Source organism: Helianthus annuus, chromosome 4, assembly GCF_002127325.2.
Source record: "Helianthus annuus cultivar XRQ/B chromosome 4, HanXRQr2.0-SUNRISE, whole genome shotgun sequence".
Lineage (NCBI taxonomy): Eukaryota > Viridiplantae > Streptophyta > Magnoliopsida > Asterales > Asteraceae > Helianthus > Helianthus annuus.
This window is the reverse complement of record NC_035436.2, coordinates 34896632-34913968: the sequence shown is the minus strand read 5'-3', so window position 1 is coordinate 34913968 and position 17337 is coordinate 34896632.

Genomic DNA, 17337 nt, shown 5'->3' with positions numbered 1-17337 from the left:
TTACTATTCATTATGCTTCGAAAACTATATAAAATATATAATATAATATAATATATATAATATAATATATAATATATAATATATAATATATAATATATAATATATAATATATAATATATAATATATAATATATAATATATAATATAAATATAAATATAAATATAAATATAAATATAAATATAAATATAAATATAAATATAAATATAAATATAAATATAAATATAAATATAAATATAAATATAAATATAAATATAAATATAATATAATATAATATAAATATAATATAATATAATATAATATAATATAATATAATATAATATAATATAATATAATATAATATAATATAATAATAGTTCTCTAACTTTTATTATTTTTTGTCATTTTCATCGACTACCACTACCACCTCCCACCACCTACCCCATCACAATCTTCTATCATCGTCACCACCTGCCTGCACCGTCACCACCCACCCACCAACCATTTTCACCACCACCGGCCACTTTTCCGCCACCCACGTCATCAACCAACACCACCGCCATCATCGTAAAACCAACAACCACCGTCATCATCTTCACTGTAAATCGGCACAACACCATCCCCATACCATCACATCTGCAAAAAAATAAAGAAAAAATGTGGTTTAACCAAAATTCACCTAAGTTAACTAAATTTTTTGAATGAAGTTAGTAGATTGGATGAAAATGACAAAAGTCAAAATCTAAAATGGCAGAAAAACAAAACTATTTGAACCAAAATGTCAAGAAAAAAGTTATTTGGACTAAAGTGGTAATTTTGGTCAAACGTTAGGGACTAAAATGACAATTTACTCTATTTTGTTTGATGCTTCCTTGATTTGTATAAGACCACCCGTAGTGCGCGTTGTTTTTCCAAAATTTGCCCAAAAAAACGCCCGATCACGCCTATACACCGCCCCGTGGGCGTGTTTGACCAATTTTTTTTTGGTTTGGCGTGTTTAAAATCACGCTGTTGGGGCAAAAGTTTGACCAATCACATTGAAGCTTCTTTGGCCAATAACTTTTTTGGTTGGTTTTTTTATTTTTATTTAATTCTCTACACCCTTTTTAACATAATGTCCACATTCCATTACATCCATTTTAGAAAAACACCCAATAATGCTCCTTACTAACTGTACTGCCACATGACGGAAAACGCTCAAAGATGGACTCATTATTCACCAATACCATGGTAGTTTCCTTTTACTTCTCTTTTGATATTTTGTTATTAGGATTTAATAATAACTATTGATTCACTATTTTTCTTCTATAATTAAAATGGGGTGACACAAGTAAGAAGGTTTACGAATCTTTAACCGAGATTATCATCTATTTTAGTTATTTTATTATCTTATTATCTTTAACTTTGTTTGTTAGTCACTATTTTATCGGTAGTTTGAATGTTATGATGATTTGTTATGTTTGATCAATTATCATTGGTTGATTAGCTTTATCATTACTTTGTTAGTTTTATCATTACCATTTTCATCATAATCCTCATATAAAGAGATCTGATTTTCGGTATTCAACAAACTATAAATATTATTAACGAATATCATTTTATTCTTCGTTTCAATTCTTTCAACAAGTTCCATATCTGTAGAGCTTGATCGTGATAAATATCTAAATAAGAAGCTTTAAATTGTTAAAGTTTTGAAATCTACGTGGTTATTTTAATCCATAAACAAAAATGTATCTTCACCATGTTTGGATTTTGATTAAACAATAGAGTAAATTACTTTTTGAGTTCCTGTATTTTATGGGTTTTAACCACTTGAGTCCAAAATCAAAAAATTTAACGACCTGAGTCCCTATAAGCATTTTCTTTAACCATTTGAGTCCAAATTTCTAACATTGTTAGAATTTTTTGGTTAAATATTGTTAAATGACTAAAATACCCTTATAGTTATAAAATAAAAAAATAAATGCCCCTATATTAAAAAATAGAAAAATAAAAATAAACAACAGAACTTACTCTCTCTTTAACACTCAGTCTCTCTCTCCAAACAACCACCACCGTAACCATTCTTCGGCCACACCACCGTAACCATTCTCCGGCCACCGGAACTCTAGTTCAATCCCGAGAGAGATGATGACTCAGATCAAATCTGAAAGTAAAGCATCAGGACAGGTTCTTTCAATGGAGAGTTCTAGTCAACCTTTATATACTGGATATCAAAATCAAGTTCAATCAGGTATGATTCTCCAGGGTTCAGAAAATGACATGTCACAATCCAAAAAGCAATTCCATATGATTGAAAACAAGATTGAATTCATCACTTAGTACTGAGCTGGATGAAATCTCACTAGAAGCAACTACATAGTGAAATCTCATCACTAATTTCACATCAATCTCACTCAAAACAAGTTCCAATTTAAACAACATAAACAAAATCAACAAACCAAAACTGTTTCCCACAAGCTTTCTGTAAACATCGGTCCCTCTCCTTCCTCCTCCGATCTTTCTCACTCTAACCCTATCTCTCTCTCCTGCGCACGCCACCACCGGTTGGTGGTGGTTGGCCGTCTAACCGAGGGTAACAGGGAGGTGTCGGGGTTTACAGGGGTGCATGTGGAGTGTGGCTCACCGGAGAAGAAGAAGGGCAGCTGGGGTGTGTGGGTGGTTGTCGCCGGTGAACGAGAAGACGCCGGAGATCACCATAGGTGCGACTCCGGTCGCCTGAGTTGCAACAGAGAAAGAGGGGGTTTAGGTGAACGGGTTGTAAGGGTGGCACTTGTCGGAGAAGATAGCCGGAGCTCCGATCTCCGGTGTGTACTCGAGAGAAAACAGAGACTTGGGGTTGTGTGCGGTGTAAGTTTGGAAGAGATGTAAACATTTAGGGTTTTATAAGGTATAAGGGTAAAGAAGAAGATAAGGGGCATTTTAGTATTTTAATAGAAAACTAACAGAAAATATGGATGGTGTTAGAAATTTGGACTCAAATGGTTAAGGAAAATGCTTATAGGGACTCAGGTCGTTAAACTTTTTGCTTTTGAACTCAACTAGTTAAAACCCATAAAACACAGGGACTCAAAAAGTAATTTACCCTAAACAATATATTGGAAAGAGCTTACATGATTTCTCTAATGCTACTCTTTCATTAGGGTCAGCCCAATGGGTTTCTAATTCTAGACATGGGTCTGGGATCTCCAAAAAATAAGGACCCTTAAGTTTTTAGAAATGTAGTTATATGGATTAGCTCAAATAATGAAAAGACAAAACCTACTTTTAAATAAAGGCCCCAATTATATATAAGAAAGGCCCAAAGCTCAATTCTTCCAATTTTTTTGAACAACGAATTTCTTTTACTCTATGTCGTCTGTGGAATTTGAACCCAATACCTCTCCTCCTAAACCCATATGTTTAAAGGTTTTGCTTTTGCTAATAGATCACCATCTCATTGGTTCCAATTCTTCTGGTTAATGCTAGTTAATGCAAATGATTATTGATATTATTGATATTAGGTTAGCACTACAGCACTTAGCGACATAGCAGTAGGCATCATTACGGTCCATCGATTTTTTAGAAAATGTGCCATTCCAAAACCCAAACCCAATCGTTCATCCTAAAACCCCTAAATCAGGGCCACCAACATCGTTTCTTTAGATCTTCAAGTTTGTGGTTGTCGTTATTAATCAATGGCATCATTGGGGATGAGTGAGTTGTGAGAATTTATGGCTAAAATCCAAAATTAGGGATAGCGTAAGAATCACAAATTGGAAGTAGGATATAGTTTCTAGTTTATAATTTTGTCGATCTAAGCCCGTGTAAAGGAGGAGCGTTTTTAGTTCATATTTTTATTTATTGTTTGCATACCTTTTTTTTGTGAATTTATACAAATTCAAAGGGCCTCCACTTTGTATTTCGCTTAGAGTCTCCGAAGACGTTGGAACAACCCTAATTCAACTACAATTGCTCATCCAACCATAGAACTGCAACAACCACTCAACTTCAAACAACAGTATCAATAACTCAAACAATGATCTTTGATCCTCTATCAATTTCTAATCACTATGTTTTTGCAAACAATTTGCCAATTAGTAATCAACACTTATTCTACAAGTGTTGCAAGGTTCTGAACCAACGTTGAGTGTGTTATGAATATTGAAAACATACACAACCAGCCTTTAACCAACTGTGGTTAAAAATTGCTTGTACATAGAGCAGGATTAGCATAACAATCAAAGTCCAGCAACTCACCAATGCTTATTGTAGCCATGGAAGCATTAAGCATAAATTCGTCACGGAGATAGGTACGTTAAGCAAAATCAAAAGAGTTAAATGCCATTTTAGTCCCTATGGTTTGGGTCATTTTGCCAATTTAGTCTAAAGGTTTCATTTTTCGCCTGTGGGTCCAAAAAGGTTTCAGTGTTGCCATTTTAGTCCACTAGGTTGAATTCATCCATTTTTTCTATTAATGAGAATGACAATTCGGTCATTTTATATGTAATTCTGTTAACTAGGAAGGGTAATTCGACCATATAAAATGACCGAATTCCCCTTCTCGTTAACAGAAAAAATGTATGAAGTTAACCTAATGGACTAAAATGGCAACGGTGAAACCTTTTTAGACCCATAGAAGAAAAATGAAACCTTTGGACTAAACTGGTAAAATGACACATACCACAGGGACTTGATGAAACAATGGTTAACCGGGCAGGGTTAACTCACTGGTCTCGCCAAGAAGGGTTAATCCCTTCCTCTCGAGGATCGCTGGCTGGATCACCGGTGGGTTGATCTCCTGCACAAGGAAACAAACCGTGACTCGTAACAAGGAGGATGGGGTGGGGGTGCTCCTTGTTACCACTCTCCGGCGTGAGAATCAGCAGTCTGCTTGGGGAAGCAAAGTATGATAGTAGTAGTAGTGAGAGAGTTGTGAAGAGATACCTCAAACCTGGTTTGGGGTTGGTATTTATAGCCGAGGAGTGAAGGAGGAGGTGGATGGATAGACTGACGGCATGCTGCACCTTTGCAGGTGTCTCAGACATGTTGGCCGGGGAGGCGACGCCACGTCAGTCTGTTGCTTACGTAGTCCTGACAGGCGGCTGCCATTGGTGCTACTTGCTCTGTGGTGTCAGTCCCACTTGATGAGTAGACAGGGTGCGGTGCAAGCCGCATCGCTGTTTGCGGTAACTGTAGATGTTCCCGCGTCTCACTCTTTGATCAAGAAATACGCGAGATGCGGTGCCAGGCCGCATCGTCGTCTGTGGTGACTGTTGCTGTTATCCAGCTTCTCTGTATTGATAGAAGTGTTCACTGGATGCGGTGCGAGGCCGCATCGCTGTGAATACTCCCGTTTTCATACACCAGATGCGGTGCCAGCCGCATCGCTATACCGTTCTCATATTCCAGGTATGTCCTCCTCCATCATTGGACAGGTTGGATTCAACCACTGTGTCGATGCGTTCCCGCACGGACACAAGTAGGTTGTTAGATAGTGGGGGTTTTGATAAGGGTAATGGTCACTCGCGATCGATGCTAACGCGAGATCTGGGACCATACCCCTTCAAGTCCCCCCAGTCTAGTATTGCTGCCATATGCAAGCTGCATGTGGGAGGAGTACTGGACTATGGTGTTTTAGAAGGTAGTTTGGAGTCTGGAGAAGATCCTAGGCCATGTAGATGGTCTTTGCTCTTTGTAAATCAAGCTGGAGATCTAGAAGGGTCATTTGATGCCTCTTCCGTACCGGTGAGAATGTTTCGTCTGATGCGAAATTCTCAGCCTCGGGTTGGGTGCCACCTGTTGGTGTGTCGAACCAACCTTGAGACCTTGCTGGGGGTGTGCACAAACTTCGAACCAATCTCTGAGATGGTGGTTGAAGATGTGCACAAACTTCGAACCAACCTTTGAGGTGGTGAATGAAGAAGAGGGTGTTCTTCTGCAATAATTGGACATCTAATGATGATCCCTTTTGTGGGGTGTTCATGTTCTTCCAATTAGCTCTCTAGTAACCGCACGTCCTTTGCGGTTACCTCGTTGCTTGACATTGTTGGCCACGGTTGGGTGAACAATGTTGGATACTTGCGTCATTATTGGCCATGTTTGGTCGAACAATGTGAATCTGGATAATGGTCAAATAAACATGGTCATAGGCATGGTAATGCCCACCGTTGTTTATTATATCCGTATTACAAGTAGGGTAACAAAGTCATAAGCAGACTTGTTACCGCTGTTTTGCCGCTTGTTGTTCGACGAGATCTCTTATGAGCATTGGGGATCTCGTCCGCATCTCTACCTTAGCCACTTTCCTTCACGCTCCAATACCGAGGAGTTTTCCTTGAAGTAGCTTCGTTCATCTATGTGATGACTTAGTTGTGGCTCTTCCGTAGCAACCATTTGCGGAGCTATGGGTGTGTCCGCAGCGACTCATGAGTGTCTGCGGTTTTGTCACCCCCTACTCGCTTGAAACGGGTGTGTTGCTCTGATGTGGCTCTTGAAGGATCAGGAGTCAGGGTTGCTGATGTGCGTGCGCGTACATTCGCTTCCTTCTTCTTGTTGAAGAAGTTGTTTATGCACCCTCTGTGGTTGTGAACCGGACATGAGGGATTTGAAGCTTGAAGAGAATGAATGCAATGTGGTTTACCTGTTTCTGAGATGCGGTTCAGTCCAAAGAACAACGCTGGTTCTGAGCATCTGACACACCTGTACGGGCTCGTGTGTGTGTCATCTCCGCATATTCCACGTGTGCTCGTGGGTATGTGCGGACATGTTTATACCCCCTTAACCATGGAAAGATATAATTTTTTGGCTATTTTATGGGGTATGTAAAAAAAACGACATGCGGTATGGGTTATGGTGCGGTATACCAGAGAAACCGCATGCCACTTGTGTTTGGATAATGTTGTCGCTTTTTGTTGTATATGTGGCTGAGCGCACGTGTGAGTTGGTGGAAGTTGGTGAGATTTTCTGGCATATGCTGAAATGAAAGGACATTTGCACTGCCCGAGGTCATTAAATGCACTGTAGCAGGAGTGTAAACGTCTCTTTTGTCAGGCGCGTGGGCGGCCACGCGCGCGTGATAACCGTCAGCGGAAACGTCGCTTGACACGTGGTGCCGCATAATTCGCTCTTTTTGGACGTGATGATTCAGTTTCCATGCTGCATTTATTGCGATGAGTATATAAGGGGAAACCGTTCGTGGTTTCCCCTTTTTGTTCGAAATTTCAAAATTTTTCCGTTGAGAGAAACAATTCCTTTGTCTTCTCCGAAAAGATTTTCTGAACTTCCGATGAGGTTATTTTGAGTTTTTCCACTCACGTTCTTCCCTTCGTCCATATTTCTGATGGCTGAACCATCAAATGTACACAATTTGGTGGGTGAAAACCCCGCGCAGCCACTGGCAGGGGCTGAAGAAGATGAAGATTGTGACAACCGGTACTTAACGGCTTCTAATTACGCGATTAACAAACATTTAAGGCGATAACAAATAGTGTTTAAAAAAAACGAATTAACTTAATTAGGCTATTGGAATGCCTAGGAACGCTGATCGAACGTTACAGTGCGCGTATGAGGATTTTCATGAAATCTACTGAATATTAAGCGATAACGAACTGACACCGTACAAACTACTGACAGCGCCGACAAATACGAAGTTTATACGTATAACTTATGATTATGAATGTGGTTTTGCAAAATATTATCCTTTCGAACGACACAAAGCGCAAACGTGAACGAAAAATGCGGAAACAGTAACGCGCCGACAATCAACTACGAAACGGAAGCACCAGACTCGAATTTCCGTCTTGATATTAATATATTATGATATATTTAGCTTCGTTTTTAAATTTTATTACCCGTAGTTGAATACGGATCGAAAAACGAGTTAGAAACGACAGATAGAACATTTTACGCGTTTTAACGCGACGACTATCATACGCGTCTAAATACGATATACTACACAATTTTTAGCGCTTCGGTTCCAAAAACTTTATTTTACGAAGTTTTACAAAGTTCGAGATGCGAAAACGGGCTTCGGAGAATTATCGGGCCGCTCAAAACACGCTAACGGGCCTTGGGCCCAAGCCCACTTACAACAAGTCTAACCTAGTTATATAAGAGTTGAAACCCTAGTCTCCCCTCATTTGTTACAGCCGCTCACCCTTATCCCTCTCATTTCTTTCTTTTTTTTGTCTGCACTTCTATACATTCACAAAGAGATGAACTTCATCATCTCCAAACAAACCTCATATACACCTGTAGAACCCTCTTCATCCCACCCCCACTCACACGACCCTCCTCTCTGTGAGATGGAGGCCGGCAGCCGGTCTCGTAGGACCACCGGCGGTGCAGCGGAGGTTGTTTCCAGCAACCGACAACCACACTCGCAGCCCCCCTTCGATCTACGCGATTCCGACAAGAAAAAGGTCACCGTGACTTGTGAACGACGACTGCCGTTCTCTGGCTACACACACCCCCACAGCCGAAAACGAGATCCAGAGAGAGAGAGGGAGAGAGAGAGAGAGAACGGGCGATGAAGCCGCTCACGGCGGCGGCAGTGGAGAACCGACGGTGGTGGAGTGTCTCCGACGAGCTCCGGTTAGTGAATCGAGTATGTTATTTTTGTTTCTTACTCAGATCCGTTAGATCTTGTGCACTTAAAATCCACGTTTTATGTTTGTTTTTCTTTCCGATGATGATAATATTGACAATGGCCGGAGCCACATCGGCCACAGCAAACGATGAAGGCGATGGTGGCCGACTCCAGCGACAAAGGTTCGGGCTCTGGGTGCGGGTCAATGCCGGACAACCATCACTCTCGGTTCAGATTGGTCTTGAGTTTGGTTCAACAAGTCAAAACAACATCAACATCAGGTCAATCGCGGTCAATAGTCTAGCGGTTCGGTTTCAGTTTCCCTCCGGTCAGATTTGGGTTTCGTTTTGTCAGTCAAAGCCAGTCAAACGTGGTCAAAGGCAGTCAACAGGACGGCTCGGGTCAGCCTTAGTACTCTCGGTCAACTCAGTCTAACCCAGTTGACTCGGTCAAACCCGAGTCAACTCGGGTCAACAGCAATCAACGCCCGGTCAACACAAAGGACCTGGTAAAGTTATAAGCGTAGCAAATTAACTTACGTTAGTTTAGATATTTTTTTCTACGCGAACCGAGCTTGACCCACCTTTTTCTAGTTTAATTATTTTAGTGTTCGTTATATTTTGCGGAAGATATACATAACTGTGATTGGATTATTGTTGGATTTTTTTTTTTTTTTTACAAATAACGACGACTTTGATTGTCGGGGTATCCTAAAAACAGGGGAAACTCTGTCCGATTTTCATAAAAATCCGAAACACGACACGCGATTATATTCTAAAAACGACACTTGTTGAAGTTGAAGTTCCTTATAAAATAAATATATATGTATATTTATTTTGGCGACAAACCTTACTAAATAAATAATATTTACATTTACATCAAACACTCGTACTGAATTATATTAATTTCAAAACGATAGAATCCGAATATTTTAATAACATAAACGTAAATGGTTATGTGTCTTTTAAACATCGATACTTTCGAACACATTTACAAATAAATATAATGACTATATTTCTTTCAAACGTCGTGTCCGTATACTTTTATAAAATAAATATAATTATTTATATTTATTTTGAACGTTTACCCAAAGTACGACCCATTGTCGTAGGATTTTAACAAACGATGCTATTAACCGACTCGATTCGATAACGACGACACGAACCGCTATCCACCTACGTATTCTAATCACGCCACTAACACGACTTCGTAAGTATATTTATATTTAAATATATAAATATATATCCTAAATTACTCGGAAACTAAGTCATTTTCGAGACTTAGTTTTATCCCGCTTGCAAACGGGATCAAATAACCATAGATTGGTTATTCTAAGTCAAGATCATAACACTACCTTAGGGTCGTTTATTTAATGACTCGGTAGAGCTCGGACACGTAGTTTAACTACGTTGTTTAATTAGAAACTGATAAGTTATTCCCTACTAGGAATGCTGTAGTTGCACGCTAGCTAATTCACGATGCTTGGAACGGCACTACGGAATCACGCTAGGCTAGCTTTGCACAGGAATGTCAAGGTGAGTTCATAACCCCCACCTTTTCTAGTTTTACATTTTTACAAATGTTTTCGGGGGTGGAAAGACATGCAAGTTTTGCAAAAATAAACAACTTTTCGATGAACGAAAACTCATATTTCTAAACCGTGTTGCGAATGAATTTCAAGGAACTTAAATGGTTTACGAATGATTTCGATCAAACATACCGGTTTTACAAAACGCGCGCATATTTACGAAACGTGCATGATTTTCTAATGGGTACGGGCGACACAGTCAAGGTGATTTGACACAGTCGAGGTGATTCGACATAGTCGAGGTTATTCGACACAGTCGAGGTTATTCGACACAGTCGATGTGATTCACACAGTCGAGGTGATTCGACACAGTCAAGGTGATTCACACAGTCGAGGTGATTCGACACAGTCGAGGTGAATCGACACTAAAAAACCGTCTACACAGGTTGAGTACTTCCTATGTCGCTACATACGTTAATGTCCTCTTGAAACATTAACGATCAACCTGTTCATTGACGCTTTACATACCCATTTACAACACTAAAACTTTCATATGTTCATAAGATTCATTTGATGGAAACTCAGAAATACATGGATTTATAAACTTTGGTAACGTTTTTCAAATTATGCCTAAGTAAGAGGACGCGCTGATCCTGCTTACAAAGGTTCGTTTGGGCTTGGCCCATTCTCTCCCGTGCAATGCACAAACACTCTCGTGGGCTAGACTCACAGTTCTCATATATCATGCCAAGAAAATGCTTTTACTATATTTTCTCAAAAACTTTAAAACCGGTTATCAAAAAGATTTCTTTTGAATCTTTTCAAAACAAACTATGAACTCGCTCAACTTTATGTTGATTTTTTTTTCGCATGTTCTTTCTCAGGTTGCATTTTCAAAGCTATGGAACGGTTGGAATAGGAGAACCCATGGGAATTCGAGTACTTAGCGGCGTTCATTATCTAGAAGTCTTAGCTTATTTGCTTCCGCTGTGCAATGAAGATACCGGTCCAGTCACGCCAGCTCTGATATTTCGGGGTGTGACAGATTGGTATCAGAGCTATAGGTTTCAGCGAATTAGGTTTCTGTAGAGATGCCTAGGCTCTAACCTCACTTTCCTATGGGGACTTAGATTATTAAGATTCGAATACACACAGAACGCCTAAGACTCGAATATGGGTTCCATCCGTTGCCGAAAACAATGAGAAAATATTTTGGTCTAAACATACGTTAGTGTTATGTTCGATACACGGTACACGAAACAATTACACACAGAATGCTAAATTTTGAGACTTTTGATAACATTTATTTAGGACCTTTGGAAAACTTATGTCGAAATTCATTAAAGGTCCTCACGTAGTAACCACGACTATTAAGTCGGGCAAAAGCCATTATATTATGTCGTCTATGCTATGTTACTTACCCGAGCAGGTAACCTACGCGGACCGAAACATTAGTGCACAAGAATACATGAAACTCATATTATACGTCAACGGATGTCGGAGCACATCACATTCTACGCGGAACGAAACGCTAGTGCGCAAGTATACATGAAACCTAAATTATACGTCAGCGGACGTCGAAGTATATCACACACACCTTTCGAGGCAAGGCCTCGGGGAAAACACAAATAGACATGACAACAACGATGCTAATCTCGTCAGCGGGAGAAGATTTCACAAGATTTCACAATAGTCGATACTTAGTCTGAAGAGACTCACAATTGTTGGCGCTGCAAAAGAAGTCACACGTCTTCGCATTCCCCGTATTTCATTTATGGCGATTACGCTATGTTTGACATTCCATGGTAATGTCAACGAACAAACGGTTATCACGCGAAATTCCAGGTAAAGTCCTTAAATTTCTTTTGTTGAAATTCTGACTTTTGCATCTAGTGAGTGTATTTGTTTTTTTTAATATATTTCTACTTCCCCCTAATGGTCATTGCATCACGAAGATTTTATTTCATGATAGCGAACACTCATTTGCTTATTTCTTGACAAATTCGTACGCTACACATGCATTGTTTTCTACGCATGTGGTTTCACTTCGAATGGTTGTTTTGTCAACATCTCATATATTATTTCGCTATACTAAATCTTTGCATTGTATTCTATACGACCCGTATTATTGCAAAATGTTGACTCCTTGGTATCGAGTCAACAGATTTATTGGAAAACTCTTTTTCTTTTGAGTGGCATACATGGTTTTCGTTGTGACCGTGTTGGAACTTCCTTATTGATACAGGAACTCATTGTTGGATTGTGTTTAAACCAAGTTCAATTGCTTGAACTTGCTCTTAATATATATTCGATTCAAGACCCCATATGATGGATTGAGGCCATCATATTCGAAATAATCCCAACAAGCACTTCATTTGTTTTGAACCATAACATGCTTGTCTAGTTTTCAACTTCGTTAAATTGTTTCTTTGATAACGATCACCTTGTGGTGGCGTTTTTTTCACAAGTCTGAAGCTTGCGCTAATCTCGTTGCTCACATCATGTACGGATTTAATTATTTATTTATTTGTTTATTGATATTAAATCCGCTTAGTTGATTTATCATTTTAAAGCAATCTTAACACAATCGTGTGTTAAGACAATGGTACACAAATTCATATTATATTCCGGTGTACCTCTTAACGGTTCTTTCACCATCGAGCGAACATTTTGTGATATTTATTGCTCTTTCATTTTCGATCGAAAAACATTATTTATTTGTTTCGTTTTCAATTGAAAATCCTATGAGAATTGTTTGAAACAGACATTCAGATTTACTTCGTTGAATCTCTCACTTGATTTCAAAACAAGGTGATGTTTGTTCAGTCACCACTATTAATGAATTATTTCGATCACTACGACACCTTGTGGTGTCGGCATAAACTTGTAGCTTGTGTTAATCACGATCAGCCGTCTCATGCGAAACCATATATGCTTCGTTTGACATATCATTTAAGTAGTCTTAATGCAACTATGTATTAAGACGATGATACACCAGGTTCGGTTGTATTTCATTTCGGTGTATCCTTGCAACTCAACAATGTCAACCCGTTGATTTCATCTTATTCATTTATTGGTTCAATAGTTGACAAATCATTTCATGATACTATCCATTTGAGCTTGTTGATTCAAGTTTCAATCATACAACAACCAACCCAAGTTTCCGTTGGTAGTAAATTCTATTGTTTCAAAAAAAAAAAATTGATTTGCAGTTTGTGAACGTTCATTTGGAATTCCATTGGTTGAATTTCCTCTTTTGTTGAACCTCGTAAACCTAGTCACATTGGCGATAGTATCATAACATTTCGTTCGCTCGACATCGATTTCTGGAACAAACTTAGTTGAACCGTTGGGCTCTTATTGATGCAAAATGTCCTTACACTCACGTAATCTGAATAAGTCTTGATTCAATTAAGCGGTCATTCACTTTGGTATTATTCGGACTTACCTGCGAACAACACAACTCTAAGGGGATAACATAGACTAAATTTCGAGGACGAAATTTCTGCAACAGGGGGAGAATGTGACAACCGGTACTTAACGGCTTCTAATTACGCGATTAACAAACATTTAAGGCGATAACAAATAGTGTTTAAAAAAAACGAATTAACTTAATTAGGCTATTGGAATGCCTAGGAACGCTGATCGAACGTTACAGTGCGCGTATGAGGATTTTCGTGAAATCTACTGAATATTAAGCGATAACGAACTGACACCGTACAAACTACTGACAACGCCGACAAATACGAAGTTTATACGTATAACTTATGATTATGAATGTGGTTTTGCAAAATATTATCCTTTCGAACGACACAAAGCGCAAACGTGAACGAAAAATGCGGAAACAGTAACGCGCCGACAATCAACGACGAAACGGAAGCACCAGACTCGAATTTCCGTCTTGATATTAATATATTATGATATATTTAGCTTCGTTTTTAAATTTTATTACCCGTAGTTGAATACGGATCGAAAAACGAGTTAGAAACGACAGATAGAACATTTTACGCGTTTTAACGCGACGACTATCATACGCGTCTAAATACGATATACTACACAATTTTTAGCGCTTCGGTTCCAAAAACTTTATTTTACGAAGTTTTACAAAGTTCGAGATGCGAAAACGGGCTTCGGAGAATTATCGGGCCGCTCAAAACACGCTAACGGGCCTTGGGCCCAAGCCCACTTACAACAAGTCTAACCTAGTTATATAAGAGTTGAAACCCTAGTCTCCCCTCATTTGTTACAGCCGCTCACCCTTATCCCTCTCATTTCTTTCTTTTTTTTGTCTGCACTTCTATACATTCACAAAGAGATGAACTTCATCATCTCCAAACAAACCTCATATACACCTGTAGAACCCTCTTCATCCCACCCCCACTCACACGACCCTCCTCTCTGTGCGATGGAGGCCGGCAGCCGGTCTCGTAGGACCACCGGCGGTGCAGCGGAGGTTGTTTCCAGCAACCGACAACCACACTCGCAGCCCCCCTTCGATCTACGCGATTCCGACAAGAAAAAGGTCACCGTGACTTGTGAACGGCGACTGCCGTTCTCTGGCTACACACACCCCCACAGCCGAAAACGAGATCCAGATAGAGAGAGGGAGAGAGAGAGAGAGAACGGGCGATGAAGCCGCTCACGGCGGCGGCAGTGGAGAACCGACGGTGGTGGAGTGTCTCCGACGAGCTCCGGTTAGTGAATCGAGTATGTTATTTTTGTTTCTTACTCAGGTCCGTTAGATCTTGTGCACTAAAAATCCACGTTTTATGTTTGTTTTTCTTTCCGATGATGATAATATTGACAATGGCCGGAGCCACATCGGCCACAACAAACGATGAAGGCGATGGTGGCCGACTCCAGCGACAAAGGTTTGGGCTCTGGGTGCGGGTCAATGCCGGACAACCATCACTCTCGGTTCAGATTGGTCTTGAGTTTGGTTCAACAAGTCAAAACAACATCAACATCAGGTCAATCGCGGTCAATAGTCTAGCGGTTCGGTTTCAGTTTCCCTCCGGTAAAGTTATAAGCGTAGCAAATTAACTTACGTTAGTTTAGATATTTTTTTCTACGCGAACCGAGCTTGACCCACCTTTTTCTAGTTTAATTATTTTAGTGTTCGTTATATTTTGCGGAAGATATACATAACTGTGATTGGATTATTGTTGGATTTTTTTTTTTACAAATAACGACGACTTTGATTGTCGGGGTATCCTAAAAACAGGGGAAACTCTGTCCGATTTTCATAAAAATCCGAAACACGACACGCGATTATATTCTAAAAACGACACTTGTTGAAGTTGAAGTTCCTTATAAAATAAATATGTATGTATATTTATTTTGGCGACAAACCTTACTAAATAAATAATATTTACATTTACATCAAACACTCGCATTGAATTATATTAATTTCAAAACGATAGAATCCGAATATTTTAATAACATAAACGTAAATGGTTATGTGTCTTTTAAACATCGATACTTTCGAACACATTTACAAATAAATATAATGACTATATTTCTTTCAAACGTCGTGTCCGTATACTTTTATAAAATAAATATAATTATTTATATTTATTTTGAACGTTTACCCAAAGTACGACCCATTGTCGTAGGATTTTAACAAACGATGCTATTAACCGACTCGATTCGATAACGACGACACGAACCGCTATCCACCTACGTATTCTAATCACGCCACTAACACGACTTCGTAAGTATATTTATATTTAAATATATAAATATATATCCTAAATTACTCGGAAACTAAGTCATTTTCGAGACTTAGTTTTATCCCGCTTGCAAACGGGATCAAATAACCATAGATTGGTTATTCTAAGTCAAGATCATAACACTACCTTAGGGTCGTTTATTTAATGACTCGGTAGAGCTCGGACACGTAGTTTAACTACGTTGTTTAATTAGAAACTGATAAGTTATTCCCTACTAGGAATGCTGTAGTTGCACGCTAGCTAATTCACGATGCTTGGAACGGCACTACGGAATCACGCTAGGCTAGCTTTGCACAGGAATGTCAAGGTGAGTTCATAACCCCCACCTTTTCTAGTTTTACATTTTTACAAATGTTTTCGGGGGTGGAAAGACATGCAAGTTTTGCAAAAATAAACAACTTTTCGATAACGAAAACTCATATTTCTAAACCGTGTTGCGAATGAATTTCAAGGAACTTAAATGGTTTACGAATGATTTCGATCAAACATACCGGTTTTACAAAACGCGCGCATATTTACGAACGTGCATGATTTTCTAATGGGTACGGGCGACACAGTCAAGGTGATTTGACACAGTCGAGGTGATTCGACATAGTCGAGGGGATTCGACACAGTCGAGGTTATTCGACACAGTCGAGGTTATTCGACACAGTCGATGTGATTCACACAGTCGAGGTGATTCGACACAGTCGAGGTGATTCACACAGTCGAGGTGATTCGACACAGTCGAGGTGAATCGACACTAAAAAACCGTCTACACGGGTTGAGTACTTCCTATGTCGCTACATACGTTAATGTCCTCTTGAAACATTAACGATCAACCTGTTCATTGACGCTTTACATACCCATTTACAACACTAAAACTTTCATATGTTCATAAGATTCATTTGATGGAAACTCAGAAATACATGGATTTATAAACTTTGGTAACGTTTTTCAAATTATGCCTAAGTAAGAGGACGCGCTGATCCTGCTTACAAAGGTTCGTTTGGGCTTGGCCCATTCTCTCCCGTGCAATGCACAAACACTCTCGTGGGCTAGACTCACAGTTCTCATATATCATGCCAAGAAAATGCTTTTACTATATTTTCTCAAAAACTTTAAAACCGGTTATCAAAAAGATTTCTTTTGAATCTTTTCAAAACAAACTATGAACTCGCTCAACTTTATGTTGATTTTTTTTTCGCATGTTCTTTCTCAGGTTGCATTTTCAAAGCTATGGAACGGTTGGAATAGGAGAACCCATGGGAATTCGAGTACTTAGCGGCGTTCATTATCTAGAAGTCTTAGCTTATTTGCTTCCGCTGTGCAATGAAGATACCGGTCCAGTCACGCCAGCTCTGATATTTCGGGGTGTGACAAAGATGATGATGGTGGTGCCGTCGGTGGTGGCCTACCGGTATTGAAGTGGTCGAAAGGTGGTTTTAAAACCCTGATGACCACTATTCAGATGGCGGATGATTGGGATGCCACCTACCCACAAGAGGGTGATACTGGTGCCGATGCTCCGGCCGGCTATATCACCCTGTGGG